This window comes from Cuculus canorus, chromosome 2, assembly GCF_017976375.1.
Source record: "Cuculus canorus isolate bCucCan1 chromosome 2, bCucCan1.pri, whole genome shotgun sequence".
Lineage (NCBI taxonomy): Eukaryota > Metazoa > Chordata > Aves > Cuculiformes > Cuculidae > Cuculus > Cuculus canorus.
Window position 1 is genome coordinate 13,794,015 of NC_071402.1, and position 14,941 is coordinate 13,808,955.

A 14,941-nucleotide genomic window follows, 5' to 3' on the forward strand; every position below is an offset into this window, starting at 1 on the left:
GCTCTTATAGCTTCAACTTCAAGATGTGGCTTACAAAAATGTTTTATTCTGGACATTGTTATCCGAGTGACTTTGATTTTTATCTTTTTTTTTCAGTTACAATTGCATATTGTTAGTCAGGATTGCAAGTCTGAGCCAGGCTCCTGCTCAGAGTGAATGTGAGTAGAAGCCCAATGAAGAGACTGCCAGTAAGCTGGGGAAAACCAGTTGAAAAGGAAAATGAATTGTCTCACCTTGGAACAGGAGGGGGTGTGGCAAAACAGAGTGACTTGGCTCATGAAAGCTGTGCCAGCTATGAAAATAAGCACAAAATGCAGATACTTTTTCATTTGCGCTGCTATGCAAGGTATGTTCAAGTTGTTTTACAAGTCTTTGTAGTTATACTGTGTCTCAGGAGTGTAGTTAGATGGTGGCACCCTCAGACACAAAGCTTTGGAAACATGGGACAGTCTACAAGATCACCAGAGCCTTTTCAATAAGAGGATAAGAATGCATTTATTAAGATATGTTTTGCATTCAAACTCACTTTGAAAGTACTCCATTTTACTTATTTTAATATACTAAATCATTTAAGGGGAATAATTCATATTTTTAGGAGTTTGTTGGGTGGTTCTGTGAGGTCTATCTGTAATTCTTCCCATTTTCATATTATTTCTGCTAACACCTCTACGCTCCAGGGTGGATGGTGAGGCAGCCTGAAGCATGGATGAGATCCTGTCTTGATCAATGATAAGTCACCCTATATAATTTCTTGAAGTGCCCTCCCTGTCCGTCTTGGAGCCTAAGAAAAAGGCAAGTTTGGGAAAAAAAGCATTTGGAAAACTACTTGCATAACAAATATTAAGGTTATGACTTGGCTTTGCCCCAGTTTTCCCTAATTCTCAATTTTGCTTCTCTGCTTTTATAAGGGGTGTGGAATGAACCCCAGTCAATCATGTAGGGGGTGTTTTGTTTTTGACAAAACCTGAGCTGCTCCTGTCATCAAAATTGCAGAAACTGGAGAAAGCTGTTTTCTAAAACGCTCTATAAATAACTTGCATGGGTTCAAAGGCCATCCCTAAGCTGGAAAGACACCAGTTCACCCCTTGCCATTCTTGATGCATAATATACTGTGCCTTTTAGTAGAAAACAAACTAACTAATTTCTTTTTAATGTGTTTTGCTTGGATCACTTTGGTCTGGGTCAGAACAGGGCTTGAAGGCAGGAGACAGCATCCATAGGCTTTGTGATTGAGGTGGCAGATCTGGTCATGGGGCTACTGCTCCTTTCATGTGACTGAGTTGAAAATGGGTGGTGGGACAGGAAAGACACCCACTCCCAGCTTCACAAGATAAACAACCAACCATCCCTGCAGCGTTTGAGTTTATAGATGGAGAAATGCTGTCAGGGCAGGAAATGTGAGTTCCTCCTCTTCCCACCACACCATGAATTTTGACTTATTTTAACAGGGCTTTTGAGCATTGAGTTAAAAATATATGCCTGTAAGGATAAGCTTATTCATGAAGTGTGGGGAAAAAAAAAAATGGTGCCTCTATGAGTAAACTTTGATGGGAATGGTGTGTGTGTCAAACTGCCACCACTGTCCTTGAAGCCTCCTTGCCCCCTGCCTGCATTGAGCGCTGCGCTGGAGTTGGCTGCATTTTTTCTTGCCTTTTCTCCACAGCCAAAACTTGCACTTTTGTGAGGGGCTGAGCTCAACTTATGTGCCAGAAATCTCCTCGTCTCCCCACTCCCATTCTGGTGCAGCAGCCCACTCTAGAGGAAGGGTGTCAGAGAAGAATACACATCCAAGGGGTGATTGTCAGGCTTAACCTAGAGCCATGATCCAGCTTAAGCTGATGAGAGTCCCAATGGGTCTGATCATGACTAAACAGTGCTTTGGCAGGTTGGTACTCAATGCACTTTGGCCTTCGCCCTTGCCTTCCCAACATGAGGTGCCTCTTGGTAGAACAGCAATTGCTTTTCCCTTGGGGTTTGAGGCACCTTCCTCAGCTGGGCCTGAGGAACATTTTATCCATGGGTCTCCCACCAGAAACTAACTGACTGTGCTTTTCATCATGGGTTATCTCTTAAATAACTTTCTCCTGGTCTTTTTATAGCTCTCCCATTGGAGTGGAATTTATTCTTTCTTTTTTGGATATAGCTGGAGGTGTAAATCCAAACAAATATAACTCCTGAAAGGGGAACAACCTGTCCGTACCACGGCTCAGCAGGGCCTGTATTGCTGCTGGTGTATATAGGCACCAGGTTCCTTTTTAAGCCTACAAAAGTGAAGTCATTTTATTTGTTTTCTTCCTTACGGACAATTAAATAGCTCTCCTTTAAAAAAGCTGGCTCCTGGCGGTAGGTAGAAACCTACAATCTTACTCTTACCACACACTTTTATATTTAAAATCTCTATTTTTAACCCAATGGTGAGATTCAGGGTTAATGCTCGTTAGATCTGTGTCTAGACAGTTGTGAAAAACAGGAAATGAATTACATTATAGTACAAAAGGAGAATTTAACCTTTTCTCTCCTCACCAACACATGTGACTCAGGAAAATATGTTAGAGCAGAGTATTTTGGAAAGTTTAAGGAAGTAGAAAAATGACAAGAAAAAGAAAAGCTGGGCTTCCACAAGGCCTCGTGGGAATTATTTCACAGAAAATAATGAGCCAGACTCTGCCCTCAGCTACACCCGGGCAGTAATTTGTTTCCTCTGCAGAAAAGTTGTATTTTATTACTCCTTGCTTAGGCTGAACATTCAGAAATAAAACCCAGCCAAGTTAACTGGTTTCACACACATGCACACGCACGTGCAGTGGCTGCAAGAAGGAAGCCACCGCATGCCACTCATCCTCCAGCACATGGAGCCAGGCAGATGAGGTTTGTAACCCCCTCGGTGTAACAGAACCTTCCACCCCTGCTCCTCAGGCTGCCAAAGACCTCGAGGTCTTTATTTAGTATTTATAAAGTTATTTATTCTTTATTTGAATTAGAGACTGCAAAAATGCAAAATTCCTTTGCTTGGCCCTTCAGGAGAGTCAGTGCTGGAAAGCTGGTGGACCCCAGGCAGCAGCACAGCAATACCGCTCTGTCCATCGACATACAGGGTAAGACTTGAGTTTTAAAAGATTGTTGGAGCGAACCTAGAGCATGAATTAAACCTGAACTAGTGTGGACAGCTGGTCTGCTTGGTAAGACCCGGAAAGCAGAGGCCTGGGTGCTCTTAACCCACTTATCCTCCCTATTTCCTGCAAAATAGTAGCTGTTTGGATGCAAAAAACACCACAATCAAAAGCAGTACTGCCAGCATCCTCAATGCTGCTCCCAACTTCTTTCCTCAGACCTCTAATGTGTCACCAATGGTGTATATTCAAGCCTTTCTCAACCCCCCACCTCAGTTTCAGTTTGATCCAGCAGCCAGGAGCTCCAGCAGAGGCATGAGGAGAGCGTCTTGCCCTCCCACCATCTACCTCTGCCCATGCTTGCTTCTCCCCAAGGGTGCTGCACACCCTCAAGACAGATCCTGCTCGCATCCGCAGCCCTCACCCAGCTGGGCATTATCGCAAGGACCCAGTTTATCTCATGCACAACTTGCCTCCCTTGTCTGCAACCCTGTGCCGGAGCCAAATGTTTACACTTGCCACACACGCTGTCAGCTGGCCAGAAACATTAATATCCCTGTGGCAGAGCAGCAAAGCCTTCCCAAGGATCCTCCACGCCACTCAGCCTGGGCTCTGCCGCTCCTGGCCTCCCCTGACACTCGCTGGCTTCAGTGGCTGCTGGGAGTGTGGAGGAAAGGGATTAGGTCCTCCTCAGGATTGTTTATTTACTTTATTTTATCATGATTGCTTTTAATTTTGAAGGCGCATGAGTATGAAGCATACAAATCTCTGGAATAACACTGCAGCTAATTTTATAGCATCTTTAGCACCATCCAAAAAGAAGGAAAAAAACAACCAACCCCCCTGCGATGGAACAATCTAAATAAAGCTTTTTAAGCAATAAAATATTTGTCTGTATAGCTGTCAGTGTTTCCACTGCCAGTTTGCCTTCCTTAAGGAACCAAGCTTTGGCACAGCTTATATCAGAAAAAAACCCAAACAAACGACATCTTTAAATATTTCCAAAGAGGTGTGGTATTAGGGGTGGTGGGACGATTGGTGTTAAATCACTAGGAATACAATAAAATGTTGGCATGGGAGCCTCAGAAAGGAAAGGCTCTCAACTTATTCAGATTTACTTGCCTAGGCTCATAGGAATGAGGGAAGAAGCGAAGCAGGAGCCCTTGCAGCCCTTACACCCAGCTAGGTAGCAGCAGCCAAGCTCTGAGTACTCCTTGGGAAGAGCCAGCTGCTAGCAAAAATGAGGATGTAATTTAATCCCACTCGTTACTAATGCTGAGGTGAGCTTAGCAAGTGTGGAAGCCAATATCCACTGTGAAAGATGCTGCCATGAGAGAAGTTATCTGTGTATATACACAGAAAGGCACACAGACATGTGTGCAACGTACAGCAGACACTTACTAAACTCTGTCTTTCAGAAGCCTGGGTCTATACTGGAAGGAAGGTCAATAATTTTCTTGACAGCAGCAGCTTTGCTTGAAGGAGAGGCTTTAGGACATGGCTCATCCCGCAGTGGGAAAGGAATGTTTCTGCATTAATCACAAACCTATTTTTTAATTTTTTTCAGTAATATATTCTGTCTGATGTCAGTACATCCCGCCTGACAACCTTAACACAAACAGAAATGGCATTTGATTTATGGAGAAGGTGGAAATCTGAACAGAAAAGGATAGAGATATTTCAGGGGTCCTCATTTTTGTCCCTCTCCATGAGCACGTGTTACCCCTGAAGCCTCTTGGCATTGGAAACTGAAGGAAGAACCCCAATGCTCCTCTTGCTGGCCAGGGTAGGTTACTGTTATATCCTCTCAGGTATCCCAGGAAGCCACTTTTACCTCCAGCCCATCCTCGGGTTACCAGATAAGCTGCATCAGCTGGGATCTTGGATCACACTTAATATTTAATCACGCTTTGTCCTTGTTTTCTTAAGTTGGCAGTGAAACTCTACCTAGCCTTCATGCCACAGCACAGTGGTGTTTTATTACAGAAAGCTCAAAACAACACTTCCATTTACTAATCCAGCTGTGCTAATGGCAGTACCGACGGAGCACCATAGATCATTCTCCAAATGGCATTACAGAGCAGCGAGAAGTAGTTATAACGTTATTTGGTAGCAGGCTCTACTGCACTATGCAGGCAAAGGACCTGAAGGTGGGATCCAATGATGCCATCTCCAATGAGACCAAGTGATAACGAAGATGGTAACGTCTCTTTTGGACTCCACACGTGCTTTTGTCACACATGTAGGGCCTCAGATGTCCTCAGTGCTGGACAAGCTCCACATCTAGGGTTTTGCTGTGGACTCCACTTGCTAAGCCAGGGCAATTGCTTACTGCATGAGCACAAATCCCCATTTCTGAGGATTTCTGTAAACACCCAAATGGGTTGGTAATGTTCTACCACCTCCTGCATTGCTCCTGCATGGTGCCAGCAACAGGGATACCATGGCCCTTGATGAGGGCTGGAGCCCTGTGCCCAGGCAGCCAGGGCTGGGCTGAGCCATTCCACTGCAGTTTTTGCAGCAGTTCAAATCGCTGAGGCCACAGAGAGAATTGGCAGAAAGGTTTCACAGAGGCTCTGCAGCCATTGGGGAGGGTGCTTTGCTCTTGGTCAGGCAGCCTTTGGCAGCAGCTCAGAGGAGTCTGGAGCTTTGCCTCCATGCACAGATCCTACCTCCTTGCAAGGTGTGAGCTTGGAGAGGCTGGTGAGCAGGGTCTGCTGGGAACCAAGGCCTTCCAGATACCAAAAATACCCAACCTGGGTTTTTTTCAGTACAATTATTGAATAAGTTAAATGAGAAGGAGGATAAAGGAAATGCTTCCCAGTAAAGCATGTCTAATAAATACAGCAGATGATAGGGCAGTGCAAATCCCCTCCAAGTCCCTTCTTCCCCAGTCTGCTGCTGGGAACAAGGTGAGGGGAGTGCCATGCCAGTACTTGCCTCGGTAAGGAGAGAGACTGGACCCTGCAGCCATTCCCCGCACTGGGTTTTTTGCATCTCAGGACAGAGCTGCTCAGGCTCCGTTTACTTTGTAGCAACTCCATGGAACCATGCATTTGAAAACAACTTCTGGCCAGACACATACCTTAGCATATTAAAAAGTATTTTTAGTAGCTCTGGCAGAGCAGATCAATCTCTGCTTTCAGCTGTACTAAGACAACTCTGTGGACTTTGCTGGCAGTGCTGTATATTCATACTGAGGCGGCAGTTGGTAGAAGCTACTTGACTAAATAGTTGCATTTACTTCATGTAAGACAAAAAAACAAGCTCAGACAAACACTGGTGGGATTCCTGACTTTCAATGGGATGTCTTTTCTTCCTAGGAGCGTGACTCTGCCTGACAGAAGTTTGAATCACTGAAGAAACAAGAAGGAAAAAAATGCTGTCGCCTCTCAATTTACGATGACTTTGTTTTTTCAATGGTATAAATATAACTGAGACCATTTCATAGAGCAAAGTGCTCTGTGATGAGTACAGTATAAATAGCCGAGCTGATTACATGGGCTATAAACAAGGACTGGAAACGCTTGCTTCACCCCAGCAGTCAGAAACGGTGGAAGTGGAGGGAGCTTTACAGCTAAATGGTTAAAAGCCACAGCAGAACGTTTTCTCCGGATGGCTCCAAGGATGGAGCTGGTGCGTTGCCATTTCAGCAGCCAAGCTGAGACAGTGGGAAGCACGCCACCACAATTGCATACTAAAAAGAAGGGAAGGCCGAGATAACTACCATCTTCTTTCTATGTAGGCTGTTTGAAAAAAAAGCAAAACATATAATGATTCCTGCCTTATTGCAGTGTTTGGGTTCCAGATATAGCCTTGCAGGGGAAGGTCAGTATGGCATAGACCCAGGCCAAATGAGCATTTCTTGCTTTTAAGTAATACTATGTCAGGAATCCAGTTCATTGGAAGCACCCTGCGCATTGCCCTCTGCACACTCAAAATGAGCTTCAGGTGAATAATGCCACTTCACTTGGACTTTGTGAGTGACAGTTCACAGTTCAGTTCCTTTGAATGCTTATTTTTATCGCTATAAAACAAAGCTTGGGACGCCCCACACCTAGGAAGTGGCTTAGCTCCCTCAGAAACTTAGGGACTTGCCAGAGGCCTTAGATAACTGAGTAAGAGTTGTTTTAGCTGCCCTCAATATCCAAGGTATTTCCTACTGTAAGTATAAGGAAACACCGAGGATACTTAAGGAACCATATTTGTTTATCTTAGGTTAAACTGGAGAGATTTTCCAGAACCATTATTGGCAGTTGCACTTAATTTGTTGAAAGGCTGCATTTGTATGGAGTGCTTCACTTCCGACTCCATGATTGCAAACAAAAACCTTCATCAAGAGCTGAGCTCCACAGGGAAGGGTGCATGGAGCTGCTGAACAACCCTGAGCAGATGTCTCTGGACACTCACTCTCCGGATATGCTTCATTAACCTTGGCCTCAACTGAGTCAACTCCCGCATAAGGAGGAAGCCACAAGGGATGAGAAAATCATCGGCATTCCCTCCCTCAAATGTCAGAGTAGGTAATTACCTGAAGAGAGACAAATGTCCAGACAAGTTTCACCTCAAGAGAAGATGAGATTCTCCAAGTCTGCAAATCCAAATTGTTCTAGGAGGGCAACCCCACCAAACCTGGAGCTGTCTGCTCACCCGGGTGATGTGTGAAGCAATGCTCTGCAGGTCCTTCACTCCAGCAGCGTGACTTGTGCCAGTTATAGGGGACAGCCACCATCTGGGTCATGGGCAGTGGCTCAGCAGTGGTTCCACAAGGCACCCTGTGGAAGGTAACTGTGGCCAATGCAGGGACACAGTGGGATTTTCACACCTCCTGCTTATTCCCTGCAACAGCTTTCTCAGGTCATCAAGTCTACAGCCCACATGTGCTGAAAAGGTGGGGGAAAAAACATAACCATCATAAAAGCTATTTTACGGCAAGGAGGATATGAAGTAGTTGCCATCACGGAAACGTGGTAGGACGACTTATATAACTGGAGTGCTGCTGTCTTGGGATATAAACTCTTCAGGTAGGATAGGAAAGGTAGGAGAGGTGGTGGGGTAGCCCTTTATGTTAGAGAGTGCTTTGATACCCTGGAGCTTGATCATGGTGATGATAGGATTGAGTGTCTGTGGGTAAAAATGAGAGGAGCCCACAAGAAGGCAGATATTGTGATGGCACTCTTATAGACCACCCAGCCAGGAAAAAGAGGCTGATGAGCTTTTTTACAAACAATTGGGAGAAGTCTCAAGATTGCTAGCTCTTGTCCTTGTGGGAGACTTCAATCTACCAGATATCTGCTGGAAGTACAATACAGCAGAGAGGAAGCAGTCTAGGAGGTTCCTGGAGTGTGTGGAAGACAACTTCCTCACACAACTGGTGAGTGAGCCGACAAGGGAAGGAGCCCTCCTGGACCTGCTGTTTGTGAACAAAGAAGGCCTTGTGGGAGATGTGACAGTTGGAGGACGCCCGGGGCAAAGCAATCATGAGATGGTAGAATTCTAGGTGAAGTGAGAAGGGGGGTTAGCAGAACAGCCAACATAAACTTCCAGAGGGCAGACTTTGGACTGTTCAGAAAGCTGGTTGATAAAGTCCCATGGGAGACAGTCGTTAAAGGCAAGGGAGCCCAAGAGGGCTAGGTAGTCTTCAAGAAGGAAATCCTGGCAGTGCAGGAGCAAGCTGTCCCCATGTGCTGGAAAATGAGCCGTCGGGGGAAAAAACCAGCTTGGTTGAGCAGAGAGATCTAGGTGGACATCAAAAAAAAAGAGGAATGTCTATGAGCTTTGGAAGAAGGGGCAGGCATCTCAGGAGGACTACAAGGATGAAGTGAGATCATGCAGAGGAAAAATCAGAAGGGCTAAAGCCCAACTAGAACTCTGACTAGCCAATTCTGTGAAAGATAATAAAAAATCTTTCTACAGATACATCAATAGTAAAAGGAGGACGGGGGAGAATGTTCAGAATATTTATTGGATGCAAAGGGAACAACTGTGACAAAGGATGAGGACAAGACCGAGGTACTTAATGCCTTCTTTGCTTCAGTCTTTAATAGTGAGGAAAATTGTGCCTGGTGTGTACACCCTCATGAGCTAGAGGAGCAGAACAAAGCTCCCATGATCCAAGAGGAGGTGGTTAGGGACTTGCTTGGCCAATTAGACATTCACAAGTCTATTGGGCCAGATGGGATCCACCTGAGGGTATTGAGGGAGCTGGCAGACATACTTGCCAAACCCCTTTCTATCATCTACCAGCAGTCCTGGCTGACTGGGGAAGTTCCACTTGACTGGAGGCTGGCTGCTGTTACACTCATTTACAGGAAGGGTTAGAGGGAGGATCCAGGAAACTACAGGCCTGTCAGTCTGACCTCAGTGCCGGGGAAGATCATGGAACAGGTGATCTTGAGTGCAATCACACGGCACGTGCAAGATAACCAGGTGATCAGGCCCAGTCAACATGGGTTCATGAAAGGTAGGTTCTGCCAAACTAACCTTTCTATGACAAGGTGACCTGCTTACTGGATTAGGGAAAGGCTGTGGATGCAGTCTTCTTGGACTTCAGTAAAGCCTTTGACACAGTTCCTCACAGAATTTTGCTTAGGGAACTGGCTGCCTCTGGATTGGACAGGCGCACACTCTCCTGGGTGAAAAACTGGTTGGATAAATGGGTCCAACTAGTTGTGGTAAATGGCGTTAACTCCAGCTGGAGGCCAGTCACAAGTGGTGTCCCCCAGGGCTCAGTGCTGGGTCCAGTCCTGTTCAATACCTTTACCAATGACCTGGATGAAGGCACTGAATGCATGCTTAGCAAGTTTGCAGATGACACTAAGCTGGGAGGAAATGTTGATCTGCTGGAGGGTAGGGAGGCTCTCAAAGGGATCTGAACAGGCTGAACTGCTGGGCCGAGACCAATGGCATGAGGCTTAACAAGGCCAAATGCCGGGTCCTGCACTTGGGGCACAACAACCCTGTGCAGTGCTACAGATGAGGGGAAGAGTGGCTTGAAAGCTGCTTAGAGGAGAAGGACCTAGGGGTCAGTTGACAGCTGACTGAACAAGAGCCAGCAGTGTGCTCAGGTGGCCAAGAAGGCCAATGGCATCTTGGGTTGTATCAGAAACGGCGTGACCAGCAGGTCCAGGGAGGTTATTCTGCCTTTGTACTCAGCACTGATGAGACCACACCTCAAATATTGTGTTCAGTTCTGCACCCCTCGCTACAAGAAATACATTGAGGTGCTGCAGTGTGTCCAGAGAAGAGCAAAGAAGCTGGTAAAGGGGCTGGAGAACACGTCTTATGAGGAGCGGCTGAGGGAACTGGGATTGTTTAGCCTTGAGAAGAGAAGGCTGAGGGGAGACCTTATTGCTCTCTACAGCTACCTGAAAGGAGGTTGTAGAGAGGAAGGTGCTGGCCTCTTCTCCCAAGTGACAGGTGATAGGACAAAGGGGAATGGCCTCAAGCTGCACCAGGAGAGGTTCAGACTGGATATCAGGAAAAAAATTTTCACAGAAAGGGTCATCGGGCACTGGAACAGGCTGTCCAGGGAGGTGGTTGAGTCACCATCCCTGGAGGTATTTAAAAAACGGATAGATAAGGTGCTCGGGGACATGGTTTAGTGTCAGATAGGAATGGTTGGACTCAATGATCCGAGAGGTCTTTTCCAACCTGGTGATTCTATGAAAATGAAAAAATCTGAAACAAAATCATTCTAAGAAAAGAAAAGCAGCCCCCCAGAGATGGCCGCTCTACAGTAGGTGTTTGGAAAGCAACAGTGCTTCAGTGCACATACAAGTCTTTGTCTGGACTATGAGGGGTGAGGAGAGGAAGCCATGCAGGTCAAAATGTCCTGACCTGGGCTCTCATGCTGGAATCTGATTCATACAAATGCACCCCAGTGCCTCCCTGCCTCCCTAACAGCACAGATCAGATTTCAGCATCCTAGGTGCCTAAGTTTAGCCCCTGAAATCCATATAGCGATAGCAAAACAGTTAGTCTGATAACTCTAAGGTGTCACACACCTATTTCAGCAGAGATTGCAAACACTGAACAGATTCCAAAAACTTGGTAGGTAGTTTGATGATGTTGGTGCACAGCATTTGATGTGCAGGAAGGAGTTGCACTGACATGAGAGACCCAGGCAGCCAAGAGCAACGCGTAACCCATTAGCCACAGCCTTGCAAGATATGGATCACCTCTGCACTACTGTCAGATTCATTATTTTAGAGCTGTAACAGCTACTGGCAGAGCCAAGAGTGCAGGAGAGTGCCTCTGGCTAAGCATCCCAACCCACACGTCCACCGAATGCTGACTGCTCTCTCTGCTGGCCAACTGAGAAATGGTGTTCTCTTAAGACCGACCTCGTTGTTTATGTTTGCAGAAATGCACTGACCAAGAAAATGCATGCAAAAAATATGGCCATTTTTTTCCCCGTAGTCCCGAAGAGGTGTATAAAAGAGGTTAACTATTAAGTATAATAACATATTATTAATTAAAAATCAGCAAAAAAGAGAAAAGGCAGAGGAGACATCGGTGTACTATCATGTGCTGCAGCTTACTGCCTAATGGAGGCAAGAGGAACTACCCATGAGACACAACATACTGCCAGGATGAGTTTAAGGCAATCAGGGTCTTGCTCTAACATGTCTAGAAGTAAAAGTGATGGAAAATTTCCATTCCAGAAAACAGAAGCTGGGAGACTGTGAGATTGCGAGTAACTGACCTGAGGGGCAGAGGGGTTCTCTGCATTTTATTCAATGCCTCTTTGCTTTATTCAAGGGTGACCTAGTCCAAAAAGCCACCACACATTGGCTCTCAGCACATAAATGCTGTAATAATAACTGGACCACAGAAAGGTTTCACTGTTGGAAGAGACAAGGTAAAGAATGCTGAAAGGTAATGGAAAGCTAAGCTGCGCTAAGAAATCATCATACTGAAAGTGCAAATAAACAGCACATCTTTGTGCTGGACACATCAGGACATCAGATTAAAAGTCTCAGCAGCGTGGAGAATAAGTGAGCACATGCTGAGCCTGCTGTGCCAGTGCACCCCAGCAAATCAGGGCTGAACTAATGTCAAAGTTTTCATACTATTTCATATGTCATAGCAGCATAAGCCCAGCTCCACTGCATCGCAGAGTCAGGCTCTCCCTAAAGTGTCACTTCGTGCTGGGGGCTGCACCAGTCAGCCTGGAGCCGTACCTGAGGACCACTGAGTTGTGCTCTGCCACGTGGTGTACCGCATATCTCTGTATGCCCATGGCAGAAAGTCGCTTGAATTTAAGGTGTTTAAATACATCAGTGATCACAGAGCCGGTAATTTGTGATGTCTGGCAGTGAAGTTTCCTCCTCACCATCAGCTGTACAGCAGCAGTTCTTTGCTTGTACTTCTGACACACACTGCTTCTGCAGGCACTCAGCAAAGTGGCTCTCAGAAAGCTTTGCTTTTCTGCCTGTAACTTGGTGCTCAGTGATTAAGCCACGCTGGTAAGGCCACCTCACGCATCAGGCTGAGGTGACAGCAGAAAAGTTAAGCATGGCAAGTTGCTCAGAACAGTAAGAACGAGGGTTAATCAAAGAGAGAAAGGAGCAAAGAGGGGAGGAAATTCACTTAGTCGCTCTGATAGGACTAATCAACATTAGAAAAAGGGCTGGTCTCTGCTAATTATGGTGAATCAAGTAGTTCCTCCCTGTATTTGAGGCCCTAAATAAGCACTTGCTGTATTCCTGAATTCTGGCTTTCTGATAGCACACCTTGTGAAATGGTGATGAAATGCTGCAAAGCTTGAAGGGCTACCGAGACAGCACAACAGCAATGCCCTCAGCACTGAATGAAATCGTTCCCTGGCTTTTCCCTAGAAAACTGGAACAACCACTTTTCACGAGAGCTACAAAGATTGTTAATCATAGAAAAGCTATCATTACACACACCTAGCTGGCTACATGTAAAATTAAGCATCTGTTCAGAAGTATTAGAGAGAAAAAGGACTGTCTCTTCATATTTTGTTTTTAATCTTGATATTCTGAATAATGTTTATAACTGTTCACCTTTCTAACAGCCTCCTCTCTGAAACAAAATTAAACCAGGCAAATTCTTGCGCCTGTGTCTTGTGTCACTAAAGGGAGTGCGTCATGGATTTCAGGAACCGGAAACCAGCTGAGGACAGCACTCCAGTATTTAAATCAAATGACATACTCAAGACCAATAGAACCTAATGTTCTGTAACAACTTAAGAGGGTCTGTTGAGCAATGCACAGGAGCTCTGCGTATATGAGATTCAGTCACTTACTTGAATGATACAAAGTGCTTAACGCAACTTAACATTCATCCAAAATGTGGATCTTTAAATCCTCAGTTTGCTGTTGTCTAACCTGGGCAGCATGTGCAATGCCCTGGGCACTGAGTTATCATCTATCTAAGCAAAGCAGCAAAACTTCTGCCGTGTACACATTCACAACCAGACTTGACATCACTAAAAAATATTAAGTAGTAATGTCTTCACTCACTCAAAGCACACCTGCCACATCAGCCTCTCAGAGAACGTACCTAGAGAAGGAAGAACTGACATTCCATCCAAACACCAATAAATCAGACCTTTTACACAGGTGTATATGGTTAAAAACAGAGCTGACTGCTTGCAGGAGGGCTTTGAGCATCAATTTTTCATGAATCCCAAGCTCCATCACCTCATTTTCTTCTTCTCGTTCAGAGGCAGAAACTACAGATCAACCCCCCCACTCTGCAGATGAGTTTCCCAGCAATTGGATCCACAGGCCATGCTGGCACCCCAGGAATGCTGTGGTAGCAGCCTATCTGCATACCCAACCAGCTGTGCTGCATCTGAGTTTCTACATTCAGACAGTCCTTATGACACAGAAAACAGATGTCTGGATGAAGTGAATCAATCTCACGTTCATCCAATGGTCTGTCTCTGCTGTTAACAGGCTGAGTAAATTCTCTGGAACTGATGGGATAAACAGTAATAGAATATGTACATAACTATACCTATATAACAGCAATACAAGAAGTACCTCTGACGGTTTTATATTTTTTCTGTACTTACAAATAAAATGATCCCTTAATGCTTACTGTGTTTTTCCTCACCAAGACTGAAGTCCACCACATATGTTTATTGTATTCTCAATCCCAGTAAATTTCCAGGGCTTTACCGGATAAAGCCTTGAACAGCCTGGTCTGACCTGATTTAAACAGGAGATTGGACTAGAGACCGCCTAACCCTTCTAACCTGAATTACTGCTAGTCTGTGGTTCTTGCTAGTATGTAAAGCAGAACAGGTCCAAACCCAGGGAATTAAATACCCCATCTCAGCCTATTTCTGTTATCTCATGTTTAGGGCACTAAGATGTGGGAGACCTTGCTCCAAACCCCCAATCAACGTGATGGCTTTCCTGGGTTCGCTTGCAAGGGTGCAGCTCAATGTTACCTCTAAGGAAGCAGCAGACCCTGTATGGGGGAGGCTTTTTCATTCCCTTCCCCCCAACCATATGTCCCTGCTGATTTCCTTATACCAGCAAGGGCAGCTGTCTGACCCCATGGCAAGCCAGTTCTAGGAGCTACAGGCAAGAAAAAAAACCCTTTCTGTCAGTTTAGCTTTCTATCCTGAATTGCTATGGGGTCAGACAAATGCCAAGTGCAAGCACTCAGAAGCAGGTGAAAAAGTGCAGCCAGCATAAGAAGCAAAAGCAACTGCATCTTCCAGCAACCATCAGCACCAGAGCAGTTTAAATGAAGTGGCAGGCATTTAATGCTCCCCTTATACAGTACAGAAATATAGATACTTACCTGGTTTTACACAGTGCTTGGGAGTTGAAGAGCTTTCTACTAAA

The 14,941-nt window shown here is 45.5% G+C and overlaps 1 protein-coding gene across 1 annotated transcript in view; it reads right to left on the minus strand.

Annotated features, from left to right (window-relative positions):
- Positions 1 to 14,941, minus strand: part of NTAQ1 (N-terminal glutamine amidase 1) — a 39,271-nt gene that overhangs the window by 11,461 nt on the left and 12,869 nt on the right. The gene's annotated exons all lie outside the window — the stretch shown is intronic.